The sequence below is a fragment of the Oratosquilla oratoria genome, chromosome 1 (assembly GCF_046742065.1).
Source record: "Oratosquilla oratoria isolate Oo_2021 chromosome 1, ASM4674206v1, whole genome shotgun sequence".
NCBI classification, from domain to species: Eukaryota; Metazoa; Arthropoda; class Malacostraca; order Stomatopoda; family Squillidae; genus Oratosquilla; species Oratosquilla oratoria.
The window spans coordinates 57,501-67,500 of NC_134777.1; the positions used below are offsets into that span (position 1 = coordinate 57,501).

At 35.2% G+C, this 10,000-nt stretch overlaps 1 protein-coding gene across 1 annotated transcript in view; it reads right to left on the reverse strand.

The window, feature by feature from the left end:
* The window catches only part of LOC143031505 (synaptogenesis protein syg-2-like), a 251,393-nt gene that overhangs the window by 38,938 nt on the left and 202,455 nt on the right, over positions 1 to 10,000 (reverse strand). The gene's annotated exons all lie outside the window — the stretch shown is intronic.

Sequence of the window (10,000 nt, forward strand, 5' to 3'; positions counted from 1 at the left end):
ACTTTAATAATCAGTAAAAATGTTACAGACGAAAAAAGGAAAATATAAAATATAAAAGAGAATGTAGATACTGAGAATGGTAGAACTAGGTTTATAATAAATTTTCAGCAAATGGAAGATATCAACCAATATGAAGCTTATAAGAAGCCATTCATTAAACATATTAAGTCAAAGTGTGATCAGGATCCTATCAGGTCTTTGGTTAGAATGATAAAGAAAGTAAAAACAAGTGAATCAGACACAGAATATTGAGCAAACTTAGATGGTCTAATGTTATAAATTCTATATTAAAAGATTCAGATTGAATGGAAAGATCTAGTGACAAAATGAAAGTTTCTCAGGTAAATAAATTAATCACATTTGCCTTGGTAACAAACAGCCCTGACGAAATAACGGCAGAAAAGCTATGTAAATATATTCAGGCAACTATGAAATTAGGGGAGGTAGATTATCTTCTTCAAGGGTATAGTGAATCTTAAGCAATTAGTCTATATGTGATGACTGTGGGGATGCAACAGTACAAAGAAACTAGGAACTCTAGAAGTGATTATAGAAATAGAGTTTCTGAACATAGAGCTAGAAGCACTTTAAGGGCTACTAGAAATGAATGTTACAATTGTAATACCTGGGGGCATAAAGCACAAGAGTGTTATTATGATACTATTTGTAGAAATTACAAATATGAGGGTCATGATGAATATCATTGTAGAAACTCACCTTTCTGTTTGTATCATTAGAGGATTGGACATAGAACATAGGAATGTAGAATTTTTCGTAAGCACCCCGAAATAAGAGGAAAACCCCCAGACACAAAATAAAACAACACTGCAGAGCTACCCATAGATATACCCATACACAGTATTGTGTTAGGGATAAGAGTGATAGAAGGGTGAAAGAAAAACCCATCAAAGGTACTTGTAAACTGACTAACAATTGGAAGGACTTCTGTAGGACCTCTCATTGCTGGTAGAGTGTTCAATAAACCTATTCAAATATTCATTGATACAGAATCTGTAGTTAATGTTATAACTAGTAGAGTTTTAAACCAATTGAAACAAGGAGTGAAAATATTGGACCCAATCTATTACTCATTGCAAGGAGTAACGGAAAATCAGTTAAAACATTAGGTAAAGTTGAATTAGAAGTCATCTTATATAAAAATGAGCATTTGCACATTCTAGTGATAGTTGTAGAAGAATTTCTTTTCCCAGGAGATTTACTGATAGGATTTGTAACTATGAGAAAAGAGAGAATGGTCATATGTCCTGCTGAGTTAGGGATCTTTGTGAAATCACAGTTAATCCTATTTTAAATCAAAAAATCTCTAGAAATAGATAGGAAAGATAAAAATTATAATTTAGATAGCGAGGCAGAGCGGTCCAGACCAGCAGAAAATAAAGTCTCATATAGTAAACTCAACTCAGATGTTCAAGAAATTCCAGAAATGACTAATTCATCAACTACAAATGAAGCTTTGCTATATGTGTAAGGTTGCGTAATTAAGTCGATGTTATTATACTCCAGAACAATTAGCAGGGTAAAAGTGTAGTTGAAAGGCGTCACTGTAAACTCTGAAATTTAACCATCCCAGAATCAATTAGATTAAAATGTTTGAAATTAGACTCAGGGATTTATAAGTCAAATAAGAACATAGTAGAAATATTAGTGATTAGTACTTTGAATAAAGACATAGTCTTAAGAAAAGGTACACAAATAGGATGCTTTCAAGTTTGTACAAAACCCATTAAGATTTTAAATGAGAGTACTGAGGAGGTAGAATTACCAATTTTATCTATCTATTTAGTTCAGGAAGAAACAGAATTGAGAAAGACATACAAGAATCAATTAGAACCTACTAGCTGTCCTGAGTTGGATGAAAGCTTAGTTGCTTTGCTCTTGAAGCACAATAAAGCAATTGCTTTTCCGGAGGACGCCTTAGGCAAAACAACTGTTTTAAAACATCAGATAAAATTAAAACCAGGGACTTAACCTATCTATATACCTGTCTATAGAGTACTCCTTTCTAAACTAGCCATTGTATATAAATTGATCCCTGAAATGTTATTGAAGGATATTATTGAACATAGTAAAAATGAGTGGAACTTTCCTCTGATTCTGCTGCCAAAATTGGATGGTACCATGCACCCACTTATTGATTATAGGGAATTGAATAAGCATACCATACATGACCGATTACCATTACCGGGGATAGGGGACATTCTTAGAGGTTTGGGAACTGAGAATAGGTATTTTAGCACTAAAGATATAAAATCTGCTTTTTGGCAAATAGAGTTGCATGAAGACTCACAAGAATTCACAGCATTTTCTACTCCAACGGGACACTATGAATTCAAACGAATGCAATTTGGGTTATGTAATAGCCCATTAACTTATATGAGATTAATGAATACAGTTCTAGATGGATTGTTAGGAAGCACTGCCAGTGTATTTCTAGATGATATTTTAATAGTTTCACAAACAGCGGCTGAGCACGCTAAGAATTTTGATTTGATATTCTCAAGACTAGTTGAAGCAGGATTAAAAGAGAAACTTTAGAAATATAAATTTTTGCAGGACAGTGTTATTTATTTGAGACATGAGGTAGACAGGTATAGACTTAGTACAGTAAATTCAAAGGTTGAAGCAGTAAAGAATTTTCCAGTTCCAAACAATGTAGAAAAAGTTAGAAGTTTCCTGGGATTGATAGGATATTTATCCAAGGATATGCAGACATAGCTAATTGGTTGAGGAAAGACTCAAAGTTCATGTGGGGACCTGCACAACAGCAAACATTTGACAAGTTGAAAGATAAACTTACGAGTTCTCCAGTTTTAATATTTCCAGACTATGATAAAGAGTTCATTTTTTGTACTGATGCGTCTGACATAGGATTAGGAGGCATATTAATGCAAGAGAGAAATAGAACTTTGAAACCAATGTCTTACTCATCTAGATTTGTAATAGTGCAGAGAGAAACCACTCTATAACAGAAAAAGGAACTTTAGCAGTGATATATTCATTAGAAAGTTTTAGAGATATGATACTGGGATATCAAATCAGAACTTATTTAAGCATAAGAACCTTCGGGGCAGACTAGCCAGGTGGTTTGCTATACTTCAGTGTTATGAGGTTAGGTTTGAATATATTACGGGTAGAATGTTACAGCAGATGCACTATCTAGAAACATTAGCCAACCAACGACAGGGTTGATCAATTTTGTCTGTAATATAGATGAGCTAGTAACCTTAGATGAGGAAATTATAATAATGAAACAGAGGGATGATAAGACATCCAGCTCATTAGCCCAGTATTTAACGAACCCAAGAGGAAATCCTCCAAAACTACCAAAAGGGTATAAGATATTTCTAGAGGACCAGTGAATCAGTTGGTAATACCACAAACTTTTGTATAAGATGTACTGAAGTTACTTCATGATAGTGATTGTAGTTCACATCCAGGAAAAGATCAAACTTATAGACAATCACAACTTATACTTTTGGCCAGGTATGAAGAAAGATATATATGATTATATAGCAAATTGTTTGAAATGTGCTAAGGTGAAAGGAAATACACCAAAACCTACTCCTGTGTTATCATATCCCATTCCGCAGAAACCTTGGGAAAAAGTTCACATAGATACATTGTAGTTACTTATGTCTCAGAATGGATATAAATATGTATTTGTTGCCATTGATTATCTTTCAAGATTTTGTATTTTACAACCCATTCCAAATAAGAAAGATGAAACAATTGTTTCAGTAATCTATGATCAGATAATCTGTAATCTTACTACAAATAAGATTTTAATTTCAGATAGTGGAACTGAATTTAATAAAAAAAATCTTGGAAAAATTATGTAGATTATCTAAGATCCAAAAGATCAACATTTTAGTGAATCATCCTCAAAGCAATGGAGTTGTAGAGTCTTTAAGATTCTAAAGGGAATTGACAACATCAAAAGTGACCAAATTTTCACACTGAATGAGAATCAGACAAGAAACGATGGTCTCAAACTGTCAGGAAATTGATTTAATTTGGAAGTGGGTAGAAACAACTTTGCCAACCGTGTAATTAATGAATAGAATAAACTTCCTGCAGATGCAGTGCAATATAGTTCAGTTCGAAACTTTAAGAATCATTTAGATAAGCACCTAAGCAAGATGCTGTAATGACTGTCATTTATCATATATTATTTGTTTGTTTTGTTATCATTTGTCTGTTTGTTTATTACTATTTGCTTGATTCTCATTTATGATTAGTTATATGTCAATTTATTATTACATACTATTTACCTCTTTGTTTATTATTTAACTATACATATGCATTTATCTATTTTATTTTATATTTCTATTGATTGATTGATTTATCATTAATATATATATATATACAGTATATATGGATGATGGAGAACATAAACAGAGGGGAAGGCAAGGAACGCTAAACACTCTAACGTTTCGTTCGCGTAGAACTTCTTCAGAGAGTGTACGGAAAACTGTAATTGAAGCTGATGTACTGTACTAAACTTAGTTATGCTGTCGGATACTTAGGAGAGGATCGTTTTTCTGGTGTGTTCTAGAATTAAAATACTGGTTTGTTTTGCTAGATTGATAAATCCTCCTCGATGGTTCGATGAATTCTTAGTTGAAATATATGCTTATTCTACAATTCTTCTTGTGAATTTATCAAACTCTTTATGCAGCACTTCAGCTCCTCTCCAGTTCGGTAAATGATCGAATTTTTCCGTATGAACTACTAAAGAATTAGTTGTCCTATGTGCTTTAATGTCGTTTTTATATTCATAAATTCTTTTATCTAATCCCCTTGATGACTTGCCATAATATGCCATTGTGCAGTTATTGCACGGGATTTTATATACGATACTGTAAGAGCCTGGTAGATAAAGGTAGACAAGTAAGGTAGACAAAGCGGTAGATGGCGAGAATTTCATTTTTATGAGTAAGATGTTTGGTAAACAATAGCCGGGAAGTGGTTGAATAATCTTGTTCCTCGTCCAAAGTTTATAAACAACCGCTAGGGACCAGATTTTAATGCTGATGTGACAATATGTGAACTAAGTCATTAATTCATCGATATCGTGATTGCTTGTGTAAGCAGTATTGCTCAAGACGTTATAACAGTCTGATTGGAGAAAGGGTGGAGGAAGAGAAAAATTTATTGGTACACGGGAGAAAAGTCACTTCCTACAGAAAGATATGGTGAAAGACATACTTATTTAAGACAGTGATGAAAAGAAAGTTGAAAGTAAAAGAAGAAATACAAAACAATAGAATGGAACAGTAGATAGAAGTAAACCAGTACGTACGAAGAGACGGAGGTATATATACATATACACACACACATATACATATACATATACATATATATATATATATATATATATATATATATGTGTGTGTGTGTGTGTGTGTGTGTGTATGTATATATATGTATATATATATATACATATATATGTATATATACGTATATGTATATATATGTATATATATATATATATATATGTATATATATATGTATATATATATATATATATACATATATATATATATATATACATATTTATATATGTATATATATATATATATATATATATATATTCATTAAAAGTGATGGCTAATTGCGCTTTTTTTTTAAGTGTATTTTCCATATACCTTATTATGGACTTATGTTCCTTTGAAAGGAGGTTTATGACTTCACTGTTGGTGGTCATGTTTTCTATATCGCAATTTCTAGGATATTCCATCTGGTCAGGAAAAGAATTGTTTCGGTGAATTACGTAATGCTATTACTTTATATACTTAAGTTTCTATACATGATCTTTACCATGGGAGGTTACCGGTCACCTGGTAGAGGTTACCTGGTGACTCAGGCAGTGATGAAATGTCACGTGAGAGGGGAAGCTTCCGGCTTCGTATTGTGACGTAATGTCGTATGCTTGTGGTCCAAGTGCGAGACAAAACGCCACAAGCCTCTCCTCCCTCTCATCTTAGCTCCTCGTGGATGACAGAGGAGTAGAAGGAGGAGGAAGCAGGCAAGGAATACGTGGAGGAGGAGGACAAAGAGTGCATCGAGGAGAACGGAGAGGAGGAGGAGAAAGAGGATGAGAAGAAAGTGGGAGACTAGGATGACGAGAATAAGGATTAGGAAAAGGAGGAGCAATAGGAGGAAGAGATAAAAACTTTCAAACGTACAGTAGATAATAAGCTTTGGAGACTTGAGCATAGAATCCTGTCTGTTTCAACAACATATGTAAATCATTATGGAACAAATCAATAGTTACAGTGAAGTCTGACTGTAGATTTCAGTCGCTCCTAATCCAAGATATAAGTTTATATCTGGTTACGGCTCTATTATATGCTCTACAGGGCAAAATGGTAGTAGAGGGAACTCTCAATATGAAGTTCCGAGATCGAACTTCGCGATTGTCGGGTTTTATAATTAGAAACAAAAATTAATTGAACGAAACGTTGTCAACATAGAAGGACAAAACGCCCTGAACCTTCAAAATGAATAAAAAGATATGAATAAAATCTCCTGGTGGTAACCAGGATAAAAGGAAAGGTGCCGTCCGGTACGGAAGAGGTTAATGGAGACGGGCTGCTTCGCCACTGAGAGAAGGAGTACAACGGATATGATTGAAACAAAGTGGCAGCAGCCAGAATAGAAGTAAAACACTTTCGGTGCAGAGGTGGTTAGATTAACGTCATTACTGTGTCATGATAACATGGCAAATGTCAAGTACATGTGAGAGAAGAGAGAAGAGGAGAAGGATAAGAGAAGAAAGGGGAAGGAAGTTGTAAGGAAAACCAACCGGAAGAGGGCATGGGAAGAAAGATATGAATAAAAAGGACGTGAGAGGTAGAGATAGTGAGAAAGATATAGATAGATAAACAGAGAAAGACGGTAGAGAGATAGAAGGTACAAAGAGAGAAAGAAAGAGAGAGAGAGAGAGAGAGAGAGAGAGAGAGAGAGAGAGAGAGAGAGAGAGAGAGAGAGAGAGAGAGAGAGAGAGAGAGAGAGAGAGAGAGAGAGAGAGAGAGAGAGAGAGAGAGAGAGAATCTGTTAAATTGTAGCAGAGGGGTTATAGAAAAATATCAGTTTCTAACACATCCTGAGGCACGTTTGAAAACAGGAACTGTAGGCAAACCTGGCAGCGAAATACCGTGTGAGTACGAAACCTTCATAGAATTACAAAATTTCTTTCGCTCGAACTTTCTCGAACACTCGAGTGAACTAAAAAAAAAAAAAAAAAAAAAAAAAAAACGAAACGTGACACTACTAATAAAGTTTTCGGCACCCCATAGTATTACCTTGTAATACCCCTTTCGACGGGCAAGAGGTGATACTGGTTCATCTCTCCTACCAATGCAAGATAGACATGAGACGATTGTCAGTCAACTACTCACTCCACTGTCGACCACATACGAGGTCGACAAATACATTCGAATAATGACCTTGCAGGTTAAGAGGTGCCTTTCATGAACTGATTCTAAACGCTCAATACGGTCTTATACATCCATGATTGGTCACATATTCATATGTTCCTATGTCAATTACATATTTCTGTGTATTTAAATGAATTGTGCATTTAGGGTACCTACGTTATGTGTACCTACATGTACAATTATAATGTATCTACATCTAGTGTACATGGATTCCCATGCTTATATGAATATTCCTGTAAAGCATCACATGATACTCGTATATATGCAGATTTTTGTAACTCAAAATAAACGAATTTCTGAAACAAAAAGACTGTACAATGGAGTTCATCAAGGAACAATACTCTCACCTATGCTACTTAGTATTTTGACAAACTATCTGTCAACAGCAGATCTAGAACATAAACCAAAACACTTATCTCCCGAATATAGCTACTACAAAGCACCAGCTAAGAACACTCAAGCTTACTTAGACAAATTTGAACAATAGCTCAGAAATAATAGAATAGAAACCTCACTCAACAATTCATTAGTAACAATGGTTACTCCTAACTACCATGAAGAAGGGCAGTGGTATTAAACTACTAAACTTTTCCACTTAAAAATTACATCACTTTTGAAACACGACCTTCAGCTCGCACATCAAAGATATGGCAGTAAAAAAAAAAAAAAAATAAAAAAAAAAAATGCTAAAACCAATAGGAAGCACGTTTTGGACAACCAAAAGAAAACTTAAACAGAATCTACTAACAAATCATAAGAACCAGGCTCAATTACGCTTCTAAAGTTTGAGTCCCATCAGCAAAACATTGACACTACAAACGGTACAAAATAAAGCATTGATTATAATAATAGGATACAGTGAAACCAAAATAATCCCTATGGAATATAATATGGTAATGAAGGACACATAGTTCTACGCCAACACCCTGAACCCCATTCACCCATCTCATTACAAGCACAAGCACAAGCACAATAAAAAAAAAAAAAAAAAAAAAATACAACTCAAGTATATGCAAGAATCTACCACCTGTACCATGCAATACATCCATACAAAGTCACATTCACATCCAGATCCCAAAATAAGCTCTTTAAGACGTATCATCAAACTCAATACTCCACCATACCCTCACTCTTAAGAAAAGAAAGAACCACGCTAGCCCGCTTGTGTACGGGACACCATACAGCTCTACGATAGTATCAACACAAAATAGGCTTGACCACAAAATCAAGCTACCCTAGATGCAGCCATCACGCAGAGGATTCTGGGCACATTATTCTATACTGTTCCACACTATTCCAAAACAACAACACAACATTTCTTTTCTGGGCGCCTTATGGGCCTGTTGAAAGACACTGCTTCACCTGAGAACCGTGGGTCTCTTCCAAGAGAGACCTGGGGCAACGAATACGATTGGCTGATACATCCCGGTATGTACTTATACAAAACAGTATATAAACATTATTACAATAAAAAATTGCTAATTCTGATTGTACGTAAATACAAATTTCAGATACAAATACAATTATATAATTTTATGCAACATGTTAGTGACGTGACCCTTTGCACGTCCAAAGTTCCCAACCTGGCGGCAAGGATGCGCCGTGCGAACCCCGACTCTGTATGTCAGGGAGGAGGAATAGGAAGAGAAGGAGGAGGAGGAGGAGGAGGAGGAGGAGGAGGAGGAGGAGGAGGAGGAGGAGGAGGAAAGGTGCAGAACAATACCAGGCCATTCGTCAGGTTGGTCAAATGTGGGCGATTTTAAGACATACGCAGTGAACACGAAGAAATGCAGGTGAAGTTAAAAAAGTTAATATCTAACATTTAATAGATAGATAAATAGCATACAATTAAGAATATATAAATAAGCAAATGAATAAAAAAAAATCAACCAGGAGGCAAAGTATGTACAGCCACCAGAGACTGAGAGAAATAATAATTCTATTTTTCCTTCTTTGACTTTAATTTTTTTTTTTTCCTGAGGTGAAACCTAATAAGAGAATGGAAAATTTACTTGGGAAGAAGGTTAACTTGATATAAATGTTTATGAGCTCAGAAATGGCACTTTTACTGAATTATCATCACTTCTTTTTTATTGTGTGTCTTTTCAAGTTAATTTTTTCATTTTCGTCTTGGGATTGAATTCCAGGTAATAAACCTCATACATTATCAATTTTAACAAGCAAATTTAGCCTATATTGTAGTACCCCAGGACACTGAAAAATATTAATAATACCTCCAAGGTCATAAGGAGATGCGTGACTCGTATGTCGATAGTTTATGAGCGTACATACGCTCAAGTATTGAACTCGTGATCGACAGTTATTAACCTCCCGGATGAGAGCTCAGAGTTCGTCTGATCGATCTATGGGTAATACTGTGACTTTACACGCAACCCCCCCAGCTCCCCGTCCATGAGAGATGGAGTAACAACACACAGCGCAGCGATACTGAAATTATTTCAGCTCTGGGCGGGAGTCGAACCCAGAGTGCAGTAGTGGCAGGCGAGAACTGTAACCAATGCGCCACGAGGTGTGTG